Source organism: Myotis daubentonii, chromosome 9 (assembly GCF_963259705.1).
Source record: "Myotis daubentonii chromosome 9, mMyoDau2.1, whole genome shotgun sequence".
Taxonomy (NCBI): domain Eukaryota; kingdom Metazoa; phylum Chordata; class Mammalia; order Chiroptera; family Vespertilionidae; genus Myotis; species Myotis daubentonii.
The window spans coordinates 12174014-12187814 of NC_081848.1; the positions used below are offsets into that span (position 1 = coordinate 12174014).

Sequence of the window (13801 nt, forward strand, 5' to 3'; positions counted from 1 at the left end):
CATCCTAAAACACACTCTGTTTTATTTGAACTGAAAAAATACTCAAGAAAAATACTAACCACATATTTCCCAGCTATGTGTCATCTTTGTAGAGCACTGTATTTGGCATCTTAGATTTTTTAGTTTTGCTTTATGTTGTTTTATTTTGTTTTTAAAAAGACCAGTTACAGACCTTTTATATCTGCCATCTTTTCCCAACTGATTCTCTTGTCTATTGTAACTGTCTGCCAGTCACTGTCCTATCCATCTTCCTCAGCCCATGGAATGGCTCCAGAGCCAATGCCATTGCTGATCATTGGCCTTGCCTTCTTCTCTGGTTCAGCTTCATCCAGGGTGAAGGTGAAGGAGTGAGGAGGCTGGGCTGGGAGTGGGGGGTGGAGGGGACTGGTATTGTCTTCTTATTTTTCTCATTTTTCATACTTTGGTTTGAAAAGTGTGGTCTTTTCTAAACAATGCCAATTAATCAAGGTTACATTACTAACCTGCAGGGAACCGATCTATGACTGTTTGGAATACAGCCATAAAGTCCTTTATTCTTTATGGTCACTTTTATTTGTTTTTGTTTGCTAAATGGCTGTTTATTTGACAGGAAATGGTGTGTGCTTTATTATTATTGTTATTATTATTATTACTAAGAGCCATTTCTTAGACCTAAAGATTATGGAATCTAAATTCTAGAGGCCTAAAGTTCAAGCTAATTTTACTCAGATATTAACTTCTAAGCATTTCAAGTATTGAATAACGTTGTATTCTTATCATCAGTTTGTATCCCCTTGTTTAAAAATCTTTAGTAGACCCTCATTTGGCAAGTAAACTCTTTTAAGTGGCATTAAAACTGAATCCTTTACCATTTCGGTTAACCCAAAGAATATTTAGTTCCTTAAAGGCATCAACTTCTCTGACATGCCTGACCTTTTTTTAAAATGTTTTTACTGATTTTTTTAGAGAGTGAGGAAGGGAGGGGGGGAGAGAGAGAGAGAGAGAAACATCCATGTGAGAAGTATTAGTCAGCTGCCTCCTGCACACCCCCTACTGGGGAGCAAGCCTGCAACCAGGGCATGTGACCTGACCAGGAATCAGACCGGCTACCTTTTGGTGTGTGGGATAATGCTCAACCAACTGAGCCACACCAGTCAGGGCATGTATGAACTTTCACATTGGCTGCCCCTACTGCTAGGTTCATTGATTTCCCACCATCTCCCCTCCATCCCATTTACCTAGGGTCTGTTTTACTCACACTGGTCAACTCAAGAGTTTCTTCCTCTGTAACTACCCACAAATCCCAAAAACGTGTTGGGCATTTGACCTTGGTTCACACAGGACCCCAACTGCACCCTCAAGTAAGACTTGTCATTCTGTATTATCATTGGCATGTATCCCCTGCTGGATATAACCCCAAGGAAAGGGTGTATCTTATTCCTATTGTACCTCAAGTCTATGTTAGAGCCCAGAACCAAACAACAAAGCAAAACTTCCATAAATATGTATTGAGTCAATTAAACTGTTTGTCTTTAACGTCCAGAAAAAGTTCTTTTGTATGTAATAATTATATCCTACTTGTGGGCTTCCTACATGCGCTCAGAATGCACTAAAATAAATTTTGTTTATTAAAAGTGTTTAAAATTTAATCATATAAACACTCTGTAGTTTACAGGATAGTACTTCTTACTAAAATTTTATTAATTGAAATGTTTGCACCCAATAAGGATTTTTAGTTTCTTTTACTCTGCACAAAATGCAGTATCCATGAGAAAAAAAAGAATAGCATTCTTTTTGTTGTTGTTAACATATTTTCTTTTCTCAGTAGCTATTGTTTGTATTTTCTAGCATACTTATTACTTTATTATATTCCGGGCAGAGAAAATGAAAACAAGCACTGGAAAGAACACAGTGAGTGGCTTTTTGTTGGTTTGTGAAAAGGCATTTAAAGATAGTCCTTAACCTGTGTTGGAACACAACAGCATCCTTTTGAAAAGTTGATATAAGCTAAAGGCTCTCTCTCTCCTCCTTTAGAGAAAAATGTTCAAATGCATATATGCTCTCAAATTTTGCCTACAATTTCAGGACTCTTGTGTTTCATTTGAGAAAAATAGGTTAACAAACCCTTGGCTAAAATTAGCCCCCCCAAACGTGGACTCAGCTGAGAGATGAAAAGGCAAGAGTGCTAAGGATTGTCAAGAAGAAAAGTAGGCACAATGCGTTATAATCTCTTTGAAATACTTCCTACCTTAAATGTTCCCTAACAAGAAGGCTTGAATTGTTTGAAATCAAAACACTTCCACTCATTCACTTATTCACCCATTCAATGAAGAAACATTTATTTGGTTCCCACTTTGTACCAAGAACTGTGCTAGGAACTGAGGAAGTGCAGGGAGGTGCCATTGTGGAAACAGATATTATTTTAAACTAGGCAATTCTGTGTTTCTCACATAAACTAGCAAAACATGCTAGAAATAAGGTAAACAAATCCATTTGTTCAAAAATTTCTGCTTACAATGCACTAACTTTATAACCAGTAACCATTTTTTTCATTATTACTATTGATATTACATGTAAATAAATGAACTTTTTAATGAATTTTAGAACCATAAAATATAATTAAATTATATTAAAAGTAAATTACTATAATAAAAGTTATTAATGTAACATATAATCAATGCAGTGCAGTAATAATACTGTAAGGTTATGGCTTTTAAGCATCATAATAGTGTCCAAAATAGGATGAATATTTTCAGAGAATTTTGATGAAAAACATTGCATCCATTGATTCCTCTGAAATTACTTATCTACACAGGGAAGTCTCCAATTAAGATAACAGTATGCGGATCCAGTGAAACTCAGGTGGGGTTGGAGGCAATTTAATTCTCTTGCCATGCATTGTGACTCAGCCTTGTGTCTGTTTCCCTAGTAACGTGGAAGTCTTTCACAATGAGACACAAGGGGAGACTTTGATCAAATCAATGTAGAAGTAATTGTGGCCTCAAGTAAACTGCAGTGAAATCACGACAAACTCTTATATATTATCCATCAGAAAACAAGGGAGAGTGTGCATAAACAGTCACCCTGGAAATGAGGACACAGAACTAGGAGCATATGACATTGGTATCCTTCGTACTTGGGATGACACTAGACACTAATTATGATCCACGTGCAGGTGTGGCTGAAAGACCTATTTGTGAACAAGGGCCTTTTCATTCAGCACATGCCATGATGATTCTTTTGATTTGCAGCTGCAACTGCTATTCACAGAACATGCTGTTTAAAGGGCATCCATTTAGATGTGAAGTTGGTCCCAAATCTTTGCCCAGAAGAGCCACCCACTTCCTGCATGTGCCATGTCCTTTGGTCTGGCTGTTTTGAGTTATCCTAATGTCCTACATCTACATCATACTTTTGAAAGTCTATACAGCGCTTTCCCCAAGTATTCTACTCTTTACTAATGCTAAAACTGACAAGAGTGTGATTTTATGAAAGCCATTTAAATTCTGGGCATTTGTTTTCTCTTCATCTATCCATTCAATCATAAAATAGTAAAGACCCATGTCTCTATCACTTCCCATGAACTACATGCTAAGGATAGAGCAGGAAGAACACAAATACCTTGCCTGGTCCTGTTTTGGAGTGTTCCGAACTTGCTAGTTGATTTCAAGATGACTTGTGAAAGGGCTAATAGAATTGTTCAGTAAACCAGCTGTGCTCTTAGGACAAGATCATATCACATGATAATATTGAAATGTGAACATGACCACAACTTCAGGTATTGTCAGCCTTCTATGTCGTGTCCCTATGGATACAACATTGATGTCATCTGTCTTCTAGTTTTTAACTAGTGCTTTGTTTCTCAATCCATTCTTCCAGAAATACCACATTTTTTTCTTTATATTGACACCTTCTGTATTAAAGTATAAGTTTCTTTATACTTTAGTCAAGGGCTTTGTTTATTTATCTCGTTTCCCTTGCTAAACCTTGCACAGCATCCGATATTTATACATGTATGTATAAAACTCCTTGCCATGCCATTCCCACGGGAGTATGTTCCTGCGTTCAGCCTCTGCACTTTCTCTTCCCAATGCCTGAAACACTTGCCCCGGGGATATCTCCATGGCTCACTCCCTCAGCCCTTTACTTGGCTCAAGCCTCACCTTAATAGAAAGGTTTACTCTAACCACTCAACTTCAGTTAGAAACTCCACAGCTCTCCTGTCCCCCCACTGACCGTCCTTCCCATTCTCCTTACCAGGCTTGATTGTTCTTTGTAGCACTTACCACATCTGTCACATTAATCACCTCTTCAACAACCAAAAGCCCTGTGAAGACAAAACATTGTCTATTTCATTCCCAATCCCTGGAACAGAGCTTAGAACTTCGAGGGACTCTCAATATTTGTTGAATGGAGAAGGAAGGACTGAGTGACGGAAGGAAGAAATGTTATAAATCCATGCATATCATATATTGGGAAACAAAGCATAGAAATGGGATTGTTTATTATATGGTTCTGGTAATATGTGAGGAGTGCCTCTAGATCAGCGATTCTCAACCTGTGGGTCGCGACCCCTTTGGGGGTCGACTGACCCTTTCACCGGGGTCGCCTAAATACATCCCTCATATCAGATATTTACATTACGATTCATAACAGTAGCAAAATTACAGTTATGAAGTAGCAACGAAAATAATTTTATGGTTGGGGGTCACCACAACATGAGGAACTGTATTAAAGGGTCAAGGCATTAGGAAGGTTGAGAACCACTGCTCTAGATGCTCTCGTAAGTGTCCCTCTGGGGTGATGACACCGCTCACTATAGCAAAAACACTTTTGACAGCTGTTAACTTAATGTGACACATTAATTGTATAACTGCTGAGAGAGTGAGAGATGCATCAGCTCATCACTGGTATAACAGCAGAACCTTGCATAGCTGAAAATATTTCCAAAATTTTACCATATCACCTTAGTCTTCTTTAATTAGTGAGACCATTGCTTTGGCAATTGCAAGCTGATGCCAGGCACATCTTGCTAAACCAGAGTAGAGCTGGTAGTAGTTCCAATTCCATGTGGCCTGATTCCTTTCCTCCATGTTTAAGCCTCACTGCCAACAAAAATGCTCAAATCCCATGTGGCAATTGGTCAGACGGATCCCGTAAATTTTTCAATGACTCTCTAATCCTGCATTCAATCCATCTTCCTTTTCCCTCTGTTGTCAGCAGAGGTCTATACACTAAAGGTGATGCTTATTTACCCACAGGCCAAGCCAGAAGCTGGGGTATCATCCTTGACTCCCCTCTTCACTCCCCAAGTCCTGGCATGCAAATGCCAAGTCAGATCTATCTTGAAAGTGTCTCTTTCTTCTAATCCCTACTGATATTAAGTTAGTATAACAGACCATCACCTCTTCATATGTTTTCCTACCTCTTGTCTTGTGTCTCTCCAATGCATTGTCCTAACACAGTGATCAGCAAAAGTGGCCAGCAAACTGCGGCTCGTGAGCCACATGCGGCCCTTTGCCCCCTTGAGTGTGGCTCTTCCACAAAATACCACATGTGGACACACACATACAGTGCGATTGAAACTTCATGGCCCATGCGCAGAAGTCGGTATTTTGGGGAAGAGCCACACTCAAGGGGCCAAAGAGCCGCATGTGGCTCGCGAGCCGCAGTTTGCCGACCACTGTCCTAACAGAATACAAATGCAAATCTGCTCTGACTTCTCATTATCTTCAGAATAAAGCAAATTGTTCAGCATGGCAGGAAAGGCCATTCATGAATAGACACTTGCTTCATTTCCAAGCTCCCCAATCCCTTTGAGCTCCAGGCATGCTGGGTCAGCTGGGAAACCCCCAAAGAAGTTTCGCTCCTCTTGACTCTACACTTACACATGCTACTCTCTATACTTCATAGGACGTTTCTCCCATTTTAGTGGGGGTTTGTCCCCCTTCTGGGTTCCGCTTGAAGACTATCTTATCCAGAGTTTTCTTGATCCCCTGAGATTGACTTTGTCATGCTGTGATCACTCCTATGGTAGGGACTATCATAGGGCTGAAAATGCTTCCTTCCTTTCTCTCTACCCACTAGTATTTCTGCTGTGCTCAGCACCGTGCCTGGCACATAATAAGTGTTCAGCTTTATTTTTTGAATGAGTAAGTCCTTGACTGCAATCAAAGTGTACTTATATGTCTGGCAATGGTATAAGATATGACTCTATATTACATTTACTTAGAAGTCACTTTTGGGAATTCACGGATCCCTGAAAACCATCAGGGAGCTTTAGACTATGCACCTGTGTGATTTTAAAATAAAGCATTTCTTTATTTCAAAGCAGCATGTACTAATGAATGCGATCAAGAATTTAATTCCACTATTGGAGAGGCTGAGTATGTTCATAGGAATAGGAAACAAGGTTTATTTAAGGCATTGGCTGGTACTTTCAGCAGGTGTGAGGCAAACATAGTTTTTAACCTCCTTCAATGCAGTTAACAGTGTGGGGAAATCATTGATTAAGATTGCACCTTCGCTTAGGCTCTTCCACCTGAAAAGTGTTAATTGTTGAACGTGTGACAGCAACATAAAATGAAGAATAAATTAATATGTGTAAAACACATTCAGACCTGATACTATGAAATTTTAAAGTGACTTCCCTTAAAGTTAAGTGTTTGACTTAAACCTTATTTTTTTAATTTATCTTTCCTTGAGTAAATATTTTATCACAGTAATATAAATATTCATTTTTTCTTTAATCACATTTAAAAAAATTAGTATTCAATTTATTAAAGTTGCAATTATTTTAAAAAGTACTAGTTTTTTCTTAGGCTTTACGTGTAGCTCACAAATATATTATTTTCTTTTTCATTTTCAAATTCAGCAGACACTAGCAATCACTTTTAAAGAATCTTTGGCCCAAAATTTACTTGCGTTCTTTTAACAATGTTTTTACTAGTTATTGAATAAAAGTTAACTTTATCTACAACTTTAAAAATAAACCACAATTTGTTCTAATTAATTAAACATAAAATAATAAAACAATTGAAGATAGAACTGTATATCCAAGTGATTGAGTTGATTTGGGAGCAATACAAGAAAATACAAAGATTAAAATTGATAAATATAATTATATAAAATTTTAAAAATACGTTTATATATAATTAGAAAACAAAGTAAAATTAAAACAATGATAAAAATAATAAGAAAACCAAAGAATGAGGAACATACAACTAATGGGTGATGGAAAAGGGAATGACAGAACCCTTTTGAGCAGTGTTGTTAGTAATGATTATGATGATACAACAAATATAAACAAACCAGGTTAACTCTGCTAATTCCAATGCTTATTTGATACAATTTTGCGATTATAGTTATAGAACACATGAAATATGTATTTCTAATTAAAAAATTTTTTTAAAAAAAAGTTAATGAAAATAAATTTAGATAAATAAAAATATTTTTAAGTATTAAAAAATTACAGTAATAATAATAAATGACACATAGTTGTTTTTTTCATTTTTATTGAGATGTAATTGTCATGAATTGTGTAAGACTAAAATGTAAAACATGTTGATTTGATGTATTTATAAATAGCAACTAGAGGCTCAGTGCATGAAATTCATGCACAGGTAGGGTTGCTAGGCCTGGCCGGTGATCAGGGTCAATTGGGGCCTTCCTTCCCCTGGCTGTTGGCTGCTGGCTGCTGGCTGGGGTCTTCCTTTGTTCCTCACCACCCCTGGTGGTTAGCACACATTATAACGGGCAGTCAAATTCCTGGTCAGTCGAACTCTGGAGGGGACAGTTTGCATACTAACCTTTTATTATATAGGATGTATTTACCACCATAGCTAGAGCTAGCATCTCCATCATGTCACATAATTATAATTTTATTTTGTCATGAGAACAATTTTTTTTTTACATTTTTTAAAATATATTTTATTGATTTTTCACAGAGAGGAAGAGAGAGGGAGAGTTAGAAACATTGATGAGAGAGAAACATTGATCAGCTGCTTCCTGCACACCTCCCACCGGGGATGTGCCCACAACCAACGTACATGCCCTTGGCCGGAATCAAACCTGGGACCTTTCAGTCTGCAGGCTGATGCTCTATTCACTGAGCCAAACCAGTTAGGGCCATGAGAACAATTAAAACTTAGTCTTTTAGCAATGTTTAAGTTTCTAATATAGTATATTAATATATTGTTTTGTAAAACCACTATACTGTGCATTCACTCTCCAGAACTTATTTATCTATTAATTGCAAGTTTGTACTCTTTTTTAAAAAAAAATATTTTTATTGATTTCAGACAGGGAGGGAGAGGAAGAGAGAGATAGACACATCAATGATGAGAATCATTGATTCATTGCTTCCTGCACGACACCCACTAGGGACCAAGCCCACAACCCAGGCAAGTGCCCTGAAGAGGAATCAAAGTATGACTTCCTTGCTTATAGGTTGATGCTCAACCACTGGGCCACATCGGCTGGGCAAGCAAGTTTGTACTCTTAAGCAAGCTTCTCCAGTTCCCCTACCACTCAGCTCCTGGTGACCATCATTCTTCTCTCGGTTTTTATGTGTTTGGCATTTTTAGATTCCACATATAAGTTATAGCATACAATATTTATCTTCCTTTGTCTGACTTATCATACTTAATATAATTCCCTCAAGGTACAACCACATTTCACAAATGACTGGATTTCCATCTTTCTCATGTCTGTATGTTACATTATATACCCCACCCCCAAACCCACACACACATCACAACTTCTTTTTTCATAAATCTGTTAAGGTGTTTACATTTCTTAGCTATTAGCTATTGTGAATAATACTGCAAAAGAACATGAGAATACAGATATTTCGTTTAGATCCTGTTTTCATTTCTTTTAATATATATACACAGAAGTGGAATTGCTGGATCATATGGTAACTTTATTTTTAATTTTTTGAGGAACCTCCATACTGTTTTCCATAATAGCTGAACTAATTTACATTCTCACCAACAGTGCACAAGGGTTCCCTTTTCTCTTTGTCCTCGCCAACATTTGTTAGCTATTGTCTTCTCCATAATAGCCATTCTAACAAGTGTGAGGTGACATTTCACTGTGGTTTTATTTCTATTTCCCAGTAATGCTGAACATCTTTTCATGTACCTGTTAGTCATTTGGATGTTTTCTTTGGAAAAATGTCTATTTAGTTTCTTTGTCCATTTTTTAATCAGATTATTTTATTTTTGTTACTAGAGGCCTAGTGCATGAAATTTGTGCACTGGGCGGGGGCGTGTCCCTCAGCCCAGCCTGCACCCTCTCTAATCTGGGACCCCTGGGGGATGTCTAACTGCTGGTTTAGGCCCAATCCCTGTGCAATCAGGCCTAAACTGACAGACATCCCTCTCACAATCTGGGACTGCTGGCTCCCAACCACTTGCTTGTCTGCCTGCCTGATAACCCCTAACTGCTTCTGCCTTTCAGCCTAATCACTCCCTAATCATTCCCCTGCCAGCCTGATCGACACCTAACTGCTCGCCTGCTGGCCCGATTGCCCCCAATGGCCCTCTCCTGCCAGCCTGGTTTCACCCACAACTGCCCTCCCCTGCTGGCCTGATTTCTCACAACTGCCCTCCCCTTAAACTCTTATCAAATATATGATTTGCAAATATTTTCTTTAATCACACATGTGCTTTTTCATATTGTTGATGACTTATTTTGCTGTGTAGAAGCTTATTAGTTTGATGTATTTCAAATTATTTATTTTTGATTTTGTTGCTTGTGTTTTGGGTATTATATCTAAAAAAAAAAAAAAATCATTGCCAAGACTAATGTCAAGGAGCTTCTTTCCTATGTTTTCTTCTAGGACTTTTATGGTGTCAGGTCTTATGTTTAAGTTTTTAATTTATTTTGAATTAATTTTTGTGAGTGTTGTAAGATAGATTTCCAGTTTTATTTTTCTGTATGTGGTTATCAAGTTTTCCTAATACTTTTTGTGGGAAAACTTAACAGCTATTAAATATTCTTGACTTTATTTTCAAATATTAGTTGACCATAATGTGGGGATTTATTTCCAGGCTCTCTATTTTTTTTTAATATATTTTATTGATTTTTTACAGAGAGGAAGGGAGAGAGATAGAGAGTTAGAAACATTGATGAGAGAGAAACATCAATCAGCTGCCTCCTGCATGCCTCCTACTGGGGATGTGCCTGCAACCAAGGTACATACCCTTGACTGGAATTGAACCTGGGACCCTTGAGTCCGCAGGCCGACGCTCAGTCCACTGAGCCAAACTGGTTAAGGCCCAGGCTCTCTATTCTGTTACATTGGTCTGTGAATCTATTTTTATGCCATACTGTTTTAATTACTATAACTTTGTTATATCGCATAAAATCAGGGAGTGTGATGCCTCTGGCTTTTTTCTTCTTTCTCATGATTGTTATACTTATTTGGGGTCTTCTTTGATTCCATACAAATTTTAGGATAGGGTTTTTTTCTATTTTTGTGAAAAATCACATTAGTATTTTGATTGATATTGCATTGACTCTATAGATGACTTTAACAGAATGGGCATTTTAACAAAATCAATTCTTACAATCCATGAACATAGGATATCTTAACATTTATTTGTGTTTTCTTCAGTTTCTTTCACCAAAGTCTTCTAGTATTCATTGTACAGATCTTTTATTTCTTGGTTAAATTTACTCATAAGTATTTTATTGTTTTTTGACACTATTGTGAATGGGATAGTTTTTTTTGGCTTATTATTTTTTGTTGTTAATGTATAAAAATGCAATGGATTTCTATATGGTGGTTTTAGATATGATACTGATACACTTATACTGACAGTCTAATGTGTACCAGTATAATCTGTAAATTACAATCCGTCCATCCCTGGCTTTTTTCTGAATTCTCTTTGTCATTTGAAAATGACATTTTCATTGTAATGTATCTTAGAGAAGGTCTTTTTGCATTAAGGTGTTATCTTTAACTTCATGAACCAAATCTCTCCAGGTTTAGGAAATACTTAGCTATTATCTCTTTAAATAAACTTTCCCTTTGCCCTGTCTTCTCTTTGTGGATCCCCTATTATTCTAATTGCGTATTGAAATCCATAGGCCAAATAGGCTCTCTTTAATTTTTGTTGTTGGTCTCCTCTAAATGGATTATTTTAAAACTAGAGGCCTGATGCACGAAGATTTGTGCTAGAATGGGCCTTCCTTTCTCTGGCTGCTGGCACCACCTTCGCTCCAGCCAGAGCCACTTTTCCGCCTTTCTTCACTGCCCAGAGGCCCTGAGCAGCTGGGGCAGTGCAGAAAGTGTTCCACCCTTTCCCCGGCTGCTTGGCGCCTGCATATGCAAATTAATCCACCATCTTTGTTGGGTAAATGTGCATAATCACTCCTGATTGGCAGGTGGGCTTCTCGAAGGTACAGTCAATTTGCATCTTTCTCTTTTATTAGTGTAGATTGCTTTCCTACAATTCATTTATTTTGCTTTCCATTTGCTCTAATCTACTACAGATTATCTCTACTGCATTTTTCATTGACTTCTTCAGCTCCAGAATTTTTTTAGTTCTTTTTTATACTTTCCACATTTTTATTATAAGTATCTCAGTTTGCTCATGGTATTTTTTCAGGATTTTATTGTATTATTGAGCTCAGTTTTGTTATAGCTCATTGAGTTTCTCTAAAAACAGTTATTTTGAATTCTTTATCAGCTAGATTATAAAATTCTGTGACTTTGGACTCTGTTATTGGAGAATTAATATCTGTTGGTAATGACTGGCATATTTCCTTGATTTTTTTATGTTCCTTGTAATTTTACATTGTTGCTTTTTGAATCTGAAATAACAAACATCTACTTAAATTTTTGCTGGTTGCCTTCAGCTTGGGTATTCTGTTCATGGGTGCAGTTACTTTCTGGGGGTTTCTCCACCATTGTGTGGGTGCATATTCTCCATTCTTCTTGCTCTCTCTTGTGATATAATTCTTAAGGTTTCTTAAGGTTGTATGTCTTCTCTGGTTCTTACAGCTCATAAAGCTGGCTATTGCAAACCTCTTGAATCTGTGGTCTCTCCCTTGCCCACGGACCCAGGCCTATTTTCTGAGTGTACTCCCTTCTACAGGTGCACACACTCATGCCAGAGCAGGGGAAGGTGTGGTTTTAACACTTGAGGTATTGGGCTTGCCTGTAAACCTGGTAAGGAGATCCGTGAATGCAGTACTCCCAGAGGCTCATGGATGGACTTCCTGCTGCATTTCCGAGTGCAATTAGTAGGAACTTCTTCCTTTTAATGCCCTTTGATATTCTTATCTCCTTCCCCCCTCCTTCCCCTCCCCCAGACTCTCCTAGTAAAAGAGGTCCCACCTCAGTACTCTGGGTGCTGCTGAGGCGAAATGAGTTTCCCAGCTGGATCCTACGCCATTAGAGGAGCCAAGCACTTAGCTCTCCTTCCCCCTGTGGGAGGGGTCACCACTACCTGAGAGTTCAGTCCATGTCAGTGGTGCCTTGAGGGCAGGAAGGACAGCACTGATAAAGTTCTTACTGTTTCTGCTGCATCCAAACTCTTATATCCAAGGATGGGCAAAAGCAGGTTAAATTACCAACCATCATAACCTAAAAGGTAAATTGGAAGTAAGGATACAAAATAAAAACAATGAGAAGAAAGATAAGAGGACAAATAATACAAATTAAATTATAATAATCCTATCTAATAAAAGACAAAGATGCTAACTGACCATACCTTTGCCACACCACCAGCCAATCAGAGCAATATGCAAATTAACCACCAACAAAGATGGCGGCTAATTTGCATCCTGCAGGTAGGGCGGGCCAGTGCGAGCCGCCATCCGGGCCCCCGTGTGTGGCTCTGGGTGGCGAGGATAGGCGGCGCAATTGGCCCGAGGAAGCCCTATTCTTGCAGGAATCTTCCTGCAACGGGCCTCTAGTTAATAAATAATAATACAAGGATAAACTCTTTTGCATACTCACAAATGTAAACCTACTTTTGCTCACCCATGTATATATATACAGGGTGGGCAAAAGTAGGCTGACAGTTCTGAGTATAATAGGAAAATAGATGGGGGGAAGATAGAAAAGATAGAAAAATCAATGATGAGAGAGAATCATCAATCAGCTGCCTCCTGCACATCCTCCACTGGGGATCGAGGCAGTGAGCAACACTGGCCAGGCAGAAAGTTTATTCTTGTATCATTATTTATTAATCATTGTATTATTTGTTATTATTAACCTAATGTTGCCCACCTCTGTATGTATTTAATTTCCCCTCCAGTTGTATACTGTATTCTCCATTTCAGAAGCTAGACGTACTTTCTCTTTCCTCTGTGGATGTCTGCTCATGTGAGCACTTTCCAGGTTTCTTCCCAACTTTGACCAAAGAGGGTGGGGCAAGTTCACAGCTTGCTAGTTCCACAGCCCAAATCAGGATCCGTCTGCTTATTACTGGATTCATGGATTGGCAAGACTCCTCCTAAGTTACTATTGTACTGGATCCCACACACCCCCAAAGGTGCTTTTGGTGTCTGATTCTTTGTTGAAAAGGAGGAAGGGGAGGACCGAAAGGAAAAATGTTTTATGTAGCCATGATGCTGATGTCACTTACACATATAGTGTTCGATGTGCGCCAGGCACTGTTCTAAGTACTTTTCATGTATCAATGCAAGTGATCCTATAAGATATGTGATGTTATTATCCCCATTTAAAGATAATAAAAATGAGGAACAGAGAAGATAATTTACTCGCCCAATGACAACTTGCTAGAAAGTGACAATGTCTAGATTTCTTATCATTGATTTCAAGGAAATAATTCAAAAATTGAAT

At 38.1% G+C, this 13801-nt stretch overlaps 1 protein-coding gene across 7 annotated transcripts in view; it reads left to right on the plus strand.

The window, feature by feature from the left end:
- GRIA4 (glutamate ionotropic receptor AMPA type subunit 4) overlaps positions 1–13801 on the plus strand; it is a 433158-nt gene that overhangs the window by 89873 nt on the left and 329484 nt on the right. The gene's annotated exons all lie outside the window — the stretch shown is intronic.